The following is a 17,280-nucleotide window of genomic DNA, read 5'->3' on the forward strand; positions in this document are numbered from 1 at the left end:
CTCATGGAGAGCTTCTTCATCATTAGGAGGATTAGAGGAATTACCCATGTCCTCGTTAAAAAGGCTATTCAAATTAGGTTCCATCTCCTCGGTAATTAAACCTCGGAAAGACTTAATTCTACGGCTTCGTCTAACGGGAATAGTGTAAGTAGGGCTTATTGTTGTAAAACTCATGCACTAGAGAGGGAGAGAAAATTTTGATTTTAGAGGTAGCAATTTTCAATAAAATCAGCCAATCTTCTGGATTTAAGCTGTTAAATGCAATCACGACAGTCTCCCGAAATTTCGGAAAAAATGTCCGGGACCGTGGCGCTCGGAGTGCAACACGGTCCTTGCAACTTTTTTCGAAATTTGCAGGGATGAAAGGTATGATGATTTTAAAGCTAATCTGAAAAAATTGAGTGATTTTACAATCTGTAGATAGGCCAAATTAGAGTTGCAATCTCAAAATTGAACCCTACCAAGATTGTCGAAAAATGCAAAATTTGAATTTTGAAAAAGAGAGGGAAACTGAAATTTTGAATTTTATGATTTTAGAGGGAATGTCAAGAGCAATGCAAATTTTGAAATTTAAAAATTGACTCAATTTCACGCAAAATTCAATTTTGAAAGCGGAAATTAAATTTGTTGTAATTAAGCACTTAATTTCAAAAGTCACAAATTGTAAGAATTTGAATAAAGCACTGAAATTTTTAATGAATGCAAACACACTTTTCAGATTTAGGACAGTAAGAACACAATTTTGACATAAAATTTCAATTTCGATGATTTTTGAATGTTTAAAAGCCTTAATCCAAGCAATCACAAGACCAACTTTGACTATAATTTTGAAGGTGTTATAATTGATAAAATCAGCCAAAATTCTGGATTTTAGCAGGAAAATACAGTAAGATCTCGCTCTCGAAATTTCAGAAAAAATGTCGGGGACGATGGCGCTCGGAGTGCACACGGTCCTCGCAACTTTTTTCCAAATTTTCAGGGATGAAAGATATTGTGATTTTATTGCAGAATCCAAAGTTACAGCTGATTTGGAAATGTTTTGATCAGTGAAATTGTCGAACAAAGGTTGAATCAAGAGGGTTTCAAAAATTAGGGTTTTGACACTTAACCACTTAATTTTCAAAATCAAAGCACAAATATGAATTGATAATTTATAATAGAAGGGCAGATCTGAAACAAGCATTAACAATTAAATATTTCACAAGTTTAATTACTAAAAAGAAATTTTAGGGTTTTTATGCAATCACCTCTAAAATTTTGCAAAAGATCAAACATGGAAATATAATCAATTTTTTCAGATCTAAGCATGAAAAATCAGAAAGGATGTTCACGTCGGGTTCACCAAAATGTAAAGCGGAAAATCGCGATCGAACCCTAGTTGCTCTCCCCTCTTCCAACTCCAAGGAGAGAGAAGGGAGGTTCACTAGGGTTGATGGTTTTCACTTAGGGGAGAGACTTTACATTCAAAAGAGGGGTTGAAACCCACAAGATCCAATCCCATGCAATGCAAGATTGGATGCTAAATGAGTTTCAAGGGTTATGACAGCAAGGCTACCCTCTTTTGTAAAGAATGTGCATAGAAGAATTAAGCTAGGAATGCATAGAAAGTGAGAAAGATTCGCTTATAAACTGAGATAGGAATACAGTATGAAGCTGCGGACCTGGAATTAGCAGTGAAATGTCGATACGGCGCTGTCCTGCAAATTTGAGCAAAAGTTGTCGAGACGATGGCTCCCGGTGCCACGGTCCTCCGAAAAATCCGCGAAACGAAGGGGGATCTGTTCGTCTCTACACAAGGATTCCAGATCTTCAATTTCCGCCGCGTACCTGCAACCTACACACAAAAAAGCGAAGATGATTGGGGGGTTAGGGATTAGGGGTTTGCCTTTAGGTCAAACCCCGGTTTTGGAATTAACCAAGAAATGAGCAAGTGCTGTAAATGTAAATGACTGTAAAACAAGTACTAATACCTTGTTCTAAGGATGTTTGTATCCTTATGTGTGAAGGTATAGATGTTGTATGTTGTTGTAGTATGTTGTAAGTGATCTCCTCTTCAATGGTTGAATCATTGTCTTGAATGCAACACTTAGCCTTGAATGGAGACTTGAAATGATCAATTGCTTGAAGGAATGCTTGAATGCTTGAATGCTTGAATGCTTGAGTATAGTTTCCACGCTTTGTACATATGTCCTCTTCATATGCCAAATGAGAGAGAAAAATGTAGTTTATATACTTGTCATTTAGGACTGATAGACTGATTTTCTCGACCTTAGGCCGACCAGGGAAAGTTAATTTCCAAATTGCAAACAAAAAGACCCGAAGTCCAAAAGAGACCGGGCCCAAAATAGGACCCAGGGACCAGGGCACTGGGCGCCCTGGTCCTGAAGGACCAAGGCACTGGGCGCTCTGGTCCCACCTCCCGGGACAGCAGGGTGCAAGGAGGTTCAGGCCAGGGTGCTTGAAAAATGCAGTTTTCAGTGTCGTAATCAGGTTTCAGGGTCTCCATTCAGGTTGTGTGTTGCGTCGCCATCGTGAAGACCGAAATGCAGTCGAAATTGCAAGTGTCACAATTTTAGGACGCTACAAGAATTCAACCGTAGACCCCATGATGAGAGATGTGGCTCAGAGTGGATTATTAGAAGCCGCTGCCTTTCCCATAGCTGCTCCCTGCACTAAGTTAGTCTTAGAATGTATGAATCATTATGACAAAGGCAATAGGTGCATAAGGAAGAACGATGGTGAAGTCTTGTTGTCTATTGATAGATAGATGATAATGGCAACCATGGGTATTCCACACCGAGAACCCTATGAAGACTGGACCATTGGTAAATCTTACGGAATTTTCTCTGAGAAGAAGCAATATTATAGAATTGTGATTGCACAGAATTGGCTCTTAAGATTCCAAAAGGGGGGCTTGAGGATGTCAAGACCTTTAACTCATGAACATTTAATTCTAGCAATTTGAGACTTGGTCATATTGCTGGGTAGGGGAAAGGGTAATTCTGACTCTTTTTATTGGGAAGACTGGATGAATTTCTTCATTCAAGTAAATCTGGATAAAAGCCAATTCATTGACTCAAGAACCATTATTGTGGAAAGGCTACATGAACGCCAAAGTAATTATCTTGGGATGCCTAATTTTTATATGTCATCCTATTTGTTATGTATGTTTGCCTGTGTGAGAGAGTGGTCGGGGTTGTCTCATGTAAAATGGGTTCAAGGCACGAGGATTTATGAGTATCACCCTAATCTGACTTTGAAAGGGCATGTTGCTGATTATCTCCATTGGAATGATGTTTTCACTGGAAGGCTGACCTTTGAATTACAGGGTAATTTGCATAGAAGAATGTCTCCAGAAGCAGTTGAGCTTGTTAACATATATGGCAGTTTCTTTATACAGTTCAGCCATTTCACTTATTTAAGAGTCAGAGGATTTAAGGGTGAACCCTTTAGACTTCCTAGGTACGTTTCAGATTCCTGCATTTTGATCAAAGTATCTAGACAACTTGCTTATGTCACAAAATATTATGGTGAGGACTCCGACACAAGCAGAATTTTTCCCATTGATTTAGGCCATTATAGTTGTAGGTCTATTTCTGATGCATTGAATCTTGAACTTGAATTTAAAAGGTTTCATTTGAAGTCCTTTGTAAAAAGGGATAACTTTGATAACAAGGTTTTCATTGCTCAGTATGTAAAGAAAGTGGTGCCTGATCAGCATGTTCCTCAGTTGGAAGATTATTGGGAGGGTTGTTAGGATGAATTTGAAGTACGGAGAAGGAGTTCGTCTAGACTAACTTTGAGGCAAATTCATGACATGAAATTGCCCATGGATACCTCGGATGTCACCACCGATGATGAAGACATACTTGACTTAGATTTTATGAAACAGGTCCATGATGAACCTCTTCTAGAAGTAGATTGGAGCAAGAAGATGGCAGATAGTATTCAGACAAGCACTTTCAATGTAACCCATAGGATGGAGAATTGGCTTAGGAGTTACTGATTTCATCTGACATGAGCAACCATTTTAAGAAGAAAAAGAGGGAAGAGGAGTCTTGCAAGTAAAACTTTTGTTGTGACTAACATTCCCATTTCTGATGCAGGAAAAGCATAGGCAAGGATTAAAGAAGAGAAACTTGACCTCAGGGTTGAGCTTTCTATTGCTGGCCGAGTTACAAGATCAAGATCCAAGAAGGGTTTCAAGCCACTAGTTTCTCACCTCATTCTGGATTTGGACCCAGAGGAAACACCGAGCAAGATGACATCCCCTATTTGCGAAGCAGACAAGGTTTCAATTGACATAAATGCTATCTTTCAGGACTCATGAGTACTCAAAATCCAATCCCATATAGACCATGCCACGCCGCCACCCTCAGCAGGGTTTCCACTCATGCCTTCAAAAGAACAAACCCTAGAACCAAAATGGCTAAGTGATTCAATCACCAGGAAAAGGAATGTAGTTCCGATTTTAGTATCGATGGAGGACGTTGTGAGCAAATGTCTGGGAAGGTCTACAAAGTCCAAAAAGTTAAAAACAAAGGCAATGATTGACTTTGATGAAAATACAAAGCATTGGATTACAGACATTGCTAGACATGAGCCTAACAAAGATGCTACTACGGCTTCAGAAGCAGAGTATGCTATTGAACAAATAGATTTGGGGATCAGAACCAGAGCTGTGGATGTGAAGCACTTGGAGACTTCCACCAAGCGAGTTATCTCCCGTACCTAGAAGGATGAGAGGGACAAGGCCGAGTTGAAACAAAGTTTGAAGCAAATGGCCCAATATATCCATGCTTTACAGGATAGCCCCTTGCCATTGTCCCAATATTCAGGTCCATTTAGTCCAAAATCACCTAGCAATCAAAAATTCTTGGATGAAGTTCAGCGAAATAGGATGATTGCTGAGGTTTTCTCAAAGTGTCTCACCTCAATCATGCACCAGGCAACTAATTACATAAAGGACTTGGTCCAAATTTTCAATGATGCCAATGAAGTCAAAAAAGCCTTGGACTCCAACTTGGTCTCATGGTAGAAGGAGAAATCTAAATGGGCAGTGATTTCAAAGCAGATGCGGGATATTTAGCATTATGGTTTGATGAACTTTCTTGTTGAAAACCAAGTATTAGGACTAAATGAAGATGTAATGTTCATTTGCAAGGAGAGTATTGAGTGGCACAACCAAATAATTGAGCAGGGTTATAACGAGTCAGCCAGTTTGTGTGGCGAGTTAACAGCTTTGAGGGTGACCATGCAGAAAGATTTACACTGCGTAGATGTCCAATTACTTAAGGAGGACAGTGAAACTCTGGAAGACACTATGTAGATGATTAACCAGTTCAACAGCCACATCAGACAGATCAAGATGGAAAAATCCTTATCTGTGGAAGACTTTACAAACATCTCTAAAGTGGAATCGATGCTCACCATTTGCCTCGATCATCTGGATTCACACAAAGATAAAGTGCAAATGGTAAAGAGGAAAAAAGAGCTCTGGAAGCAGAGAGTTATTCATATTAGTTTGTTGCATGTAGCTATAATCCAAGAGTTTTCAAAAGTGCAACAAGAGTGGAGCACGGCCAAGGCGGTGATGGTGTCTGTTCAAGACACCAACCCGAGTGATCACACCGGAATGGAGCAAACTGCATGACTAGCACTGCTGGCAGTTGTTTGCCAGCGAGTCTAGTTATTTTCTTTAAATTTTGGTTATACAGTTAGGGTTGCTTTCCATTAACTCCTACGAGTTAATTTTACTTGGGTTAAAAGAACTATTGGGCCTGGTGACCTATAAATATCTTATGTAATGACTTTAAGAGGGTTCACTAAGTTTTTGAAAGAAAAACTATCTTTAAGATTGGCTAAGAACATTTTGTGTATGAAGAAAGTAGATGATCATCAGTGAATGTGAAATCTTATTAACAGTTGTTTTCAGTTTCAAATCTGTGTGTTTGATTTTGAAGTCTGATTTCTGTGTAAATCTATTCCGATGAAGGGGTTGTTATACTTTCTATATGTGTAGAAAACTATTGGCTAAGTTCATCTTTATAAGTTTTATTTCTATTTTGTTTTAGTGTTCGTATGAAGTCTGTCGGCTTTATATAGAAAATTATATATGGATCGGTGCTTGCATTCATTTGGTATTGACTGGTGTATGCAATTGCCTTTAAGTTCTTTCTGGTGAAAAGCATCCTATTGATTGTATGTAATTTGGAGCCGAATGAATATTCACTAGAGGGAGCTGTACCTAAATTCAGAGGTTAATCAATTAGATGATTTTCCAACTGTTTGGTATAAAATTGTTTGCTTTCCTATGCTTCACAGTGCTTTAAAATAAATAGATAAGGAAAGACAAATCTGTTTACCAACACAAGGCAAGATAAAATGGGTTTTAGTTCGAAGGATTCAATGAACCTAGTCAAGTTTTAAGATCTGATAGCTAAGATTAATCATAGGAAATGTGATTAAGGAGATTAAGCGATTAGGAATTGCTTATAAATATAGAGAAGTTGATGAAAAAAGTAAGCGGGCATATAGAAGCACAACGATGCTACAAAAGTGATAACCGAATACAGTAGATTGAAGAACATAGTGAGAAGCCCAGCAAGGAGAAAGATAAGTCTTATGACAAGATTATCTTGAGTACATAGAATCTTCTATAACATTTCAGATGTGAAGTTACAGATATACTCTATTACTATTATTTATTTTTGTAAGTGATAGGGAATATCTTAACTGAGTGGGCTTAACAATCTTATTTGTAAATCCTCTAGGAAGGTAACATTCTAATTGAGTGTTTGAAATCCTTTGACAAGGTCACTTCTAACAAAGTGCAAGATTCTGATAGATCTGAGGGAAATCCCTTGACTGGGTCACATCTAGCAATGTGTTTATGTAATCTTTAACAGGATTGGATTTTAATCGAGCATACTCTAGAAAGTATATTTTCTTGTGGGTCCAAAATTCCATAGTGGTTTTTCCCTATTTGGGTTTCCATGTTAAATCTGGTGTCAAATGTGATTTAATGTTTCAAGTTTATTTGTTTATGAGTTAGAATGAGTTACAGTCATAGTTGCATATCAAGTAAGTTCTACCAAGGTTGAATCTGATTAGAGCATTGAATTGTGAGTTTATCTGATTCACCCCCCCCATCTCATCTAACTAACACCTAATTCCTCAATTGCTTCCTCAACTACTACAATGGTTGAAGGAGAAACCTCTTTTGCAACTTTTCTTTTCTTTACGATAGGAGAGGCTAAATCCACACATTTTCCTTTCTCTTTCTTCTTTTTCATGTCAATTTGCTTCTCTTTACCTTTCTCCCTTCGTGCAGCAACCCTAGTTTTTTTTAGGATTTGCGATGGAACCCCTGTCGAGGCTTCTGCTTCTTTTGATAGGGCTTCTCCCTATGAGGGTTCCTCTACTATAGGAACATTTTGAACTGGTGATATCCCAGAGGATGAGGGTTCAATGGTAGGACCAGGTCTTTCTAAATTTTCCCGCTCTTGAGATGGGGGCAGTTTCGCTAGACCCACATTATTTACCCTAAACCTTCTAACTTCTACAAATTCATCCCAGGACATCTGGGAAACATCTCTCAACAACCTTTCAATCAACAACTTAATCAAACAATGGTGAGTAATAGAGTGAGGCCTACCTTTTTGTGTTTTTGTTGCACTAATGGAAAGAATATTATACAACATATTTGGAACATTCATTCTTCTCCCATGGGGCAGATGACTCAAAAGCTTAAAATGATGGGAATGTAGGTATGAGGATCTCCCTTCACAAGTCAAATATTTCATGATATATAACACTATTTCTCTCCATTCAGGCGGAAGGGATTCTCATCTGGTCCCCTGATTATCTATTACCAAAGGTGGTTCACCTTGTCATGTGAATTCTTCTCTCGCACTTCATGCATCCTTTGATTCAGGGTATTTTTCCCCATCTGCTGACAACCCAGTTACCTCTACAATCCATTATTCTATCGCTATAACTCTCATTCCTTTCACCTGAGATTCTCCATCTAAAAATGTATGGGTGAATTCTCTTGCAACCTCCTCATTGAACTCAGTTCAAAAAATAGTCTAACCAGCCACTATTGTAGAATTCAGGTTCAAATCCTAGTCTTGTAGAAGGACATCATGGATTGTAGGTTCATGGCGAACTGATGGACCACCCATCGTAACACTGAAACTCTCAACTCACCAATGGCAGAAATATGCCCAACTCTACAAACTTTCAAAATAAATATGCTCTATTTTCCAAGAACCCATCTACAATTTCAAAATAACTCAAGACAAACAAAAGGAACAAAGTACATAATATCACATCAAACTAAAATAATTTAAATTTAAACTCTATTTGAGATGACGTAAAAATTATCTGTAAGAATAATTCACATCGTACTTCCCCCCCAACCTAAGGTTTAATAGGTGTCCATACATGCGGAGGATGACTTAAAAGTACACTATGAAAATATAATTATGATATAAAATATGGTTTAATTATATGTATGTAATAAAAAATAAATACACACAAGCGTACCTGATATTGTTGCATAATGACGACAAGTGGAGAAATTAATTATGTATGAATGTGATCCACAATGCACGGCAAGTGAGGTGGAGAAATGAGTGATGGGAGTGGAAGGGAATGAGTGAAGATGGACATGGAATATTTATTACGAAGAAAAGTATTTCAATGGAACATGGAAGTGTTTATAATGAGCATGCACCAAATATTTAGGAAGAAGGCGAGACGGTAAGTCCATCGCCTATTTCTCCAAGAATATTGGCATTTGATGGAGTAGTGAACTGCTATAGGAACTTCTCTTTTGAAAGAGGCTTATGATAGAGGCGCGAGCAATGAACATTCACCAACAATTTGAATTTTACAGGATCAATTATGGACAATTGTACTGCACCATTGGAAAATGTTTCAATCACCTCATAAGGCCCTAACTAGCACGTCTGTAGTTTTCCCAAATTGTCTTTATACCTAGAATCATAGAGAAGGGCCCAGTTGTATGGCTTGAGTGCTTTGTCTTTTATATATCTATCATGTCATTTCATGCGTTGCTTCTGAATTGTTTCTGTGTGATGCAAGGCTGACTTCCTGATTTTGTCTAAGGCATTAAGTTGCAGGATTCTATCCTGTTGTGTTGCAGAGAGAGTCCTATCCAAGGATATGGTTGTTCTAAGTGTCTTATGCTCAAATTCCATAGGCATCATAGCCTTTATCCCATACACCATCTCAAAGGGTGTAAACCCTATAGTGGTTTTCCATGTGGTTTGATAGGCCCATACTGCTTCAAACAACCTACTAGACCAATTCTTCTGATGAAGGTCTATTGTCTTGGTTAATATAGATTCAATCTCCCTATTGGCGATTTCAACTTTTTCATTTGCTTGAGGATGGTAGGGAGTGGATTTCCTCTGCCTTATATTATATTCATTAACCAGGGCGATGATCAAAGTGGAAGTAAATTGTTCCCCTTGATCTGTCACAATCTCTCTAGGAACTCCATATCGTGTAAAGATCTCCTCATACAAAAATTATGCTACCTTGTTATCCCTGGCATGTTTGAATGCTTTGACCTCAACCCATTTTGTAACATAGTCAGTACACACAATAATGTATGACCTACCATTTGAGGATGGATCAATTGGCCCAACATAATCTAACCCCCATTTGTCAAATGGTGTAACAACCACTTGTGGATTCAAAGGCATCTCGTCAGACCGAGTTGGTCTGCCCATTCATTGACATCTATCACACTTCCTGGTATACTTGACTACATCTTTGTACAAAGTCAACCAATAATATCATGTAGTCGATATCTTTAGAGTTGTTCTCTTGGTAGCAAAGTGACCTCCACAAGGCTCATCATGGTAGGCATGAAGGATATCATAAGTTTCATCTTCTGTAACACATCATCTCATAACATGATCTGGCCATGTATAGAATAAGCAATCTTTTATCCATGAAAAATTGAAACTCTTTTCTATAAGTAACCTTCTTTCTTTGGGTGAAAAATAAGATTTGATTTTGTTAACAACTAAGTAGTTAGTGTTAGGATTCCCACAGATACTGAGAGGGGGGGGGGGTGAATCAGTATCTAGCCAGTGAAATGATTTTCTTAACTTAAAACATGTAGAGCATATTAATATTGTATACCGGTAAATAGAAAGTAATGCAATAAATAGAGATAACATCAACCACATGAAAAACACACCATAACATAGTAGTTTAACGAGGAAACCTAGTGTGGGAAAAACCTCAGTGGGATTTGTGACCCACAATATTCACTTACTTGCCAATAAGAGAATAATACTGCTACAATAGGGGCATGCACATGCAGGAAGGCCAAGTGCCTAGAGCTCACTGCTCAATTAAAAAATGGGAAGTCTCACTGACTTACAAAATGGATTATATAAATCCAATGTCTTGTACTACTTCAAAATAGCATCTACTATGCCAGATCCAGTACCGGTTTATAGCTTTGCTTCATACATGAACCCTTAACCTATAATTCGCATAATAGGTCTACCTTATTTTGCCTAATAATCTCCTTCCATCTTCTTACATAATTACAACAATTATCTCTTATATATATGAGTCATTTTACAACTTGCCAAGTCGGCTTACAATGATTTTACAATAATTAACAAAATATATTACAAACAAAATTATTGTCGACTTCTATGTCGGTATGCTTCCTTTTACTATCGGTGTCGGTGGTCTATGTGTCGGTATAGTGTCTAACCTTTCTAGTGCCGGTCAATTGTCTTGCCGGTGTCATAGGATTGTAAGGTTGCCATCAATGACAAAACCTTCAATCACCTATAATGTCTCATTGGAGTGTGCATTTGCCAATAGTTAGTTATGTCAACATACCATGGAATGTTCACATTAATTGAAAACAAATGCTCATATAGAAAGGAATCATCAGTGGCTTTAGGACCATCCTATAGTTGAAGGCTGGACAGAAAGTCTGCCACTACATTTGCCTTACTTGGCTTTTCAATGACAGTGATGTCAAATTCTTGCATTAGCAATAACCATTGTGCCAACCTACCTGAAATGAAACTTTTATTCATAAGGTACCTAATGGTTGCATGATCAGTATGCACAAAGATTTGATAGCCAATGATATAGTGTTTGAGCTTGTTGAGGGCATAGATAACAACTAACATTTCCTTTTTTGTGACAACATAATTTAGCTCAGCTCCTTGCAAATTTTTGCTGATATAATAAATTGCATTCTCTAAAACTCCTTGTTTCTGCCCCAAGACTGCTCCAATTGCAAAATCTAATGCATCTATGTGAATGTGAAAAGGAAGAGACCAATCAGGTCCTTTGAGTACAAGAGCTTGGGTTAAGCCTCCCTTAAGTTTAGAAAATGCCTCTTCACATGTTGGGGTCCATTCAAACTCAACATTTTGTATCAAGAGAGAATATAGAGGTCCTGCCATCTTACTAAACTCCTTTATAAATATTCTATAGTACCTTGCATGTCCTATAAAACTTCTTACATCCTTTTTTTTTGTAGGAGTAGGAAGATTAATTATAACCTCAATTTTGGTCGAATCAACTTGAATGCCCAATTGAGAAATATGATGCCCCAATACTATCCCTTCTTGCATCATCATGAAACATTTTTCACTATTTAGGATCAAATTATGATCCTCACATCATTGCAACACTTTGGCAAGATTTTACAATGCTTCCTCAAAGGTGGCCCCATAAGCAATGAAATCATCCATGTATATTTCCATACAATCATGGGAAATATCTAAAATATTACTGAGGACAACCCTTTGAAAGGTTGTAGGAGCATTGCACAGACCAAACGGAAGAACTAAATAGGCATACATTCCCCATGGGCAAGTAAAGGTTGTATTTTCTTGGTCTTCTTGAGCTATTCTGATTTGATTGTATCCACTAAACTTGTCCAAAAATGAAAAGTATTGTTTGCCTGCTAAAGAATCCAATACTTGATCGATGAATGGAAGTGGGAAATGATCTTTCTTAGTAGCAGTGTTGAGCTCCCTATATTCCACACAAACTCTCCATTTACCTCCTTTCTTAGGGACTATAACCAAAGGAGATACCCATTGACTATCTGAAATAGGGTAAATGAACCCTGCATTAAGTAACTTTTGTAATTCCTCCTTGACTATTTCCTTTAATGCAGGATTAATCCTTCGCTAAGGTTGTCTAACTGGTTTACAATATTCTCTAATATAAATCTTATGATTACACAATGTAGGATCTAATCCATTCATGTCATGATAATCCCATGCAAAGTCTTGTTTATGGGTCTTGAGTAGTTCTATTAAGGACAATCTTTGGTCTGTTGTAAGTCGACTATTGATATTTAGGTACCTACCTAAAGCAACATCTACTGGAGTGATTGACTCAATATTAGATATTTTAGGTAAACAACGGGTTTGAATTTCTTGTGGCATTAAGGTATGAAATATATTTGTAGCTATAGGAGAATCCAAAGAGCTTGTAGATAGAAGGAGAGAATTCGAAGGACATGTTGGCATACTACGCAACTGTTGAGTTGCTCCATAATAATTTCCTATGGCATTAGAGAGTACCTTATCATCTTCTTGGAGTTCTATGAACAGTTCCCTAGTCAACATCATAAGTTGTTGAACATAATTAAATTCCCTTGCTTCTTCTCCTATATCTATCCATACTACTTGCTCTTGATCAAGTTGTGGTTGTATAGGAGAATAAAGTGCAAGAGTTTTAGTGGTGATACCATCTGAAATGGTCATGTCACCTGATCTACAACCTATGTATGCATCAGTTGTAGCAAGCCAAGGGATTCCCAAAATGATTGGATATCCCCCCAATGTTGCTTTAGGAGAGAGTATCATAAAATCAAAAGGATATTCCCAAGAATCTAGTGTGACAATAATATCTTCAACCATCCTATCAAGTCGGATAGTGGATCTGTATGCAAGCTACAAGACTGTTGAGGTAGACCTAAGATTAGTAATACTAAGTTGTTGCATGACATCCTTGGTCATCACATTTAAAACTACTCCCAAGTCTATCAGGGCATTTTTAATTTGAGTTTCATTGATGACTACCTTCACAAAAAGACTACCTAGGTCAGAATATTTAGGGACAACAACTTTTCCTAACATAATATCAGCCAGTTGCCCTACTACGTGGACTGTTTGTGGGTCTTTTTCCTTTCGTCTGGGTTTTTTTAAACATGCCTCCTTAATAGATTTTCCATATATGGGAATATCCTTAATATCTTGGAATAGTGGAATCTTGACACATATATGTTTTAATTGATCAATAAGATTAACAACTATGTCATCTTACTACCTAGTCACCTCTACCTGCAATCTTTGAGGAAATCGAGGTATTCTAATAGGTGTACTTAAAGTCTTAGATTGAGGTACCTGCTTAGGATTTGCAGGTTGGTCAGGTGCAGTATCTTCAGAAATCTCCTCAGATGGTAATTTTTTTATAAATGGAGGAGATGGGGCAGGCAAAGATGTTCTTGACTATAAGTTAATATCACTTATATTAAGAGAATATACAATATATTGATTAGGACCGGCTGAATAAACTTGTTGCTATTGCTGAGGTTTGTTATTGGGATTTGGACCAAGCTATGTTGGTAGTTGAGTTGGCTTGGGTGGAGCAGCATTAGGAGTTGGTGGCATTAAAGCTGGTTGTTGGGACTGTTGTGGTGGTTGTAGGAAACCTGATGATTGGTTTGACCATTGCGAAACTCCTATCCATTGCAATGAATTTTGATAGTTACCCTGAGGTGATGATCAATTCCCTTGTAGTTGTTGTCACTGAAATGAAGGGATACGATAATTGGGCCAAGGGTTTTGAGAGCTATTCCAAGACTGAGAAGTATAATTCCCAAAATTTTGGGAATATGGAGGTTGCCACTGATTATTTTGTGCATTAAAGTTCATATAAGGACCTGAAAAAGACAATGGATCTTGTGGCATACCTTGTCTCGGAGGCCAAGGCCTTCATTGTGCAACGTAAAAGAGTTGTTCATGATCTCCACAAACCAGCTTAAAATCAAGAGGAGCTTGGCGGATATCAATTTTAGCAATGAGTTTACACTTCCAGTCCTTTTTCTTTTGCCTACAATGAGGACAAAACTCTATGAACATTGCCTCTGCTTTTTCATGCTTCTTCCTTTCTTGAAGTGTACCCAACTGAGTATCCATATTGTTAATAATATCCTCTTTATAGTGTCTTCCTTTCTTGGCAAAAGCTCTGGAATATTTTTCACAAATCTTCCTGATGTCATCCCATTGAACTTGATTAATGTCTCCTCCTCCCATGAGGTCCAATGAGTCAATACAGTCCTCATTGATTCCCCTTAGAAAAATCAATTTCAAAGAATCTTCACTCAAGGTGTTATACTTGGATTTCTTGACACTAAATAGAAACCTCTCAACATAATCTTCTAGACTCTCATCTTATTTTTGTGTCATTTGGAAGATATCATCACCATGTCGATCCATTCCCTTGCAACAATCTTTATCCTTCTCCAAGAAGTTTTCCTTCATTTCATCCCAAGTAGTGATTACATCTCTACCTAAACTCATAAACCACCTAAGAGCAACTTCTTCTGTGACCAAGCTATAAAATTTTGGAAGAGAGGAGACTAGAATATTCTTCAAGTTTGCATTATCATGCAGGCCAGGAATAGGAAATTCAAATGTTGGGTTCACAAACGGAGGTGGAGGATTTCCTGCCATTAGTCCTTGATAAAGAACTAAAGGTAAAATATTTTTCTCCATGGGTTTGTTTAAGAAGTCAAGGTATCCCTCCAATAAATCAAAAACACCTTGGTTTCTAGCTTGCACAAAAGTTTCAGCAAAAGGATTTATTTCTGGGGCTTGATCTGATCTTATTTCACGAGCGGGATGCGAGGGAAGAAATATTCCTAATACATCTTTTCTTCTATGCATGCAGATTTTATAAAGGAAGTCTAAGAGCTAATTTTTAAAGCAAACTAAGAAAGCTTAAAACTAATGGTTACAACAGGTTCTTAGTTTGGCACCATCCCCGACAACAGCGCCAAAAATGTTGGTCCTCACAACTGGAATAGCAACTAGGTTATAAAAAACTCAGTTTAGGGATTGGACATCCTTACTAAACAAATAACTCTCCTATAGAAAAGGCTCATTTACTCTATCGACCAAGGACGTAAACTTAAAACAGGCCAGCATTGTATGTGCACTAAGTTCCAATTGCAACCATTCTATCCTACTGGTGGAAAAGGAAATTCTCTTAAATAAATATACAAAAACATGATGGACTAATACTTTATCAGGAACTCACAACTGAAGGTAACTTAAAAAACTTCTACTGAATGATAATGTTCTAGCCAGCTTATAGGAGCTACTCTGCCCGATGTGGCTGCAGGAATAGACACAGGAATTGTTTCCAGTGGCTACAGGAACAGTTGAATGCCAAAACAACAACTATAACAAAATGGAAATTAATTGAAAAACACAAAGGGAATAATCACCAAGTGGGCCCCCTTGAGTGAGTATATCTAGAACTTTAGATACAACTGATAAGCTCAAAATAACATTGTCTTCTTTATTTCCAAATTGATTGCAAAATACATAAGTCTGAAAGCTGGATACTACGAATTCTATAATCATTCTGTCCCCCTGAGAGGAGATAGAGACCTTTTATTTATAAGAAAACTTTATAATAGATTCCTAACTGATCAACTCACGTCCCAAAGGAATAGGCGAACAAGGTTTATTATATTAAAGAAGAAGTCGGCGTAGGAAAATAGAACAACAACTATCCTGCAGCTGAGAAAATATAGCGCAACGTCCTTCCTGGATTTAAGCTCCACTAGGGACAATTATGAATGTTCCACAAATCTCTCTACTAAGGAAGTGATCAATTGGTTATGAAATTCTTCAATGCTTCTCCATTTTGACTAGGTCTGCATCCTAGTGGCACGTTGATGTTCCTCTTAACCACTAGCTTAGTCTTTCTTTCATCTTGGTTGACCTTACAACATGACATTAATATTCATAAAAGAATGTGCATCTATTGATGTTATCATAACATAAATTAAACCATATTCTAAGATTGATTTAGATAATTTGCATAGATGGACCATTTAAAAATCATTAGATAACAACCTTAGGTGTATGATAAATCAGTTCCATAAATACTTAAATAGACATCAACCAAGAAAGTATCACCCAAATATTACCCAGAGACAAGACCTAAGAAATAATTCTATGACAAAAACTATCAAAACAAAGCCATTATTTCGGCTCATCAGTCCACATAAAGCAGTATGCAAGAGATCTAATAACCCATTAGATGTATAGTTTTCTCTTGAATGAAATTCTTGTTTTCTTTCCCAATTGACATTCTTTACACACTGGATTAGTAGGCTTCACTATCCTAGGAAGATATTTAACAACATCAGTAGAACTTATCTTGATCATGGAATCAAAATTAACATGACAAATCCTTCTATGCCACAGCCAATTCTCATCAATCCGAGCAATAAAGAAAATTTTGTCACCAGCATTCATATCAATGATATTACCTTTAGTTTTAGTACATGATGCAATTTCTATACCAGAGCTATTCAAGACCTTACATTATTATAAAATATCATCATTATTATGCTTACCATCAAGAGAAATAGAACTTTTACCATGGATTACACAAGATTTGTTGTCTCCATATCTCACTACATTGCCATCATACTTCTCCTTATTCACAAATTTACCTTTATCAGCTGTCATGTGATATGAACAACCACTGTCAATTTCCCATTCAGCTTTCTCATCAATTTTAGCAGCAAAGGCTTTATCTTCAACAATACAGCTTGTAGAATCAATAGATATTGCACCATCTTCCTTGATAGCAATGAACACAAATTCATCTTCCAAATTCCCTTTCTTACACTCATCATCTGTCATACCATCATCAGTAGCATAATAACATTTTTTCTAATATCTATACTTCTGGTTAGGATTGTAAGGCTTATCATACTTTGACAATCTTTCAGCTCTTTCAGGACACCTAGAAGAAAAATGACCAATCTTATTACATGAAAAATATTTCAAAGGCAACTTCCCTTCATAATTACTAACTCCCTTAGGAAATATTCTGGCAATAAGTGCTTCAAGATCTTCCAATTCTCTTTCATGTTCTTCCATCTCTCATTTCTCTTTCATATCTGGATACCCTAGTTGAACTTTCTCCTGGATCATACTT

This window comes from Cryptomeria japonica, chromosome 11 (assembly GCF_030272615.1).
Source record: "Cryptomeria japonica chromosome 11, Sugi_1.0, whole genome shotgun sequence".
Classification (NCBI taxonomy): Eukaryota; Viridiplantae; Streptophyta; class Pinopsida; order Cupressales; family Cupressaceae; genus Cryptomeria; species Cryptomeria japonica.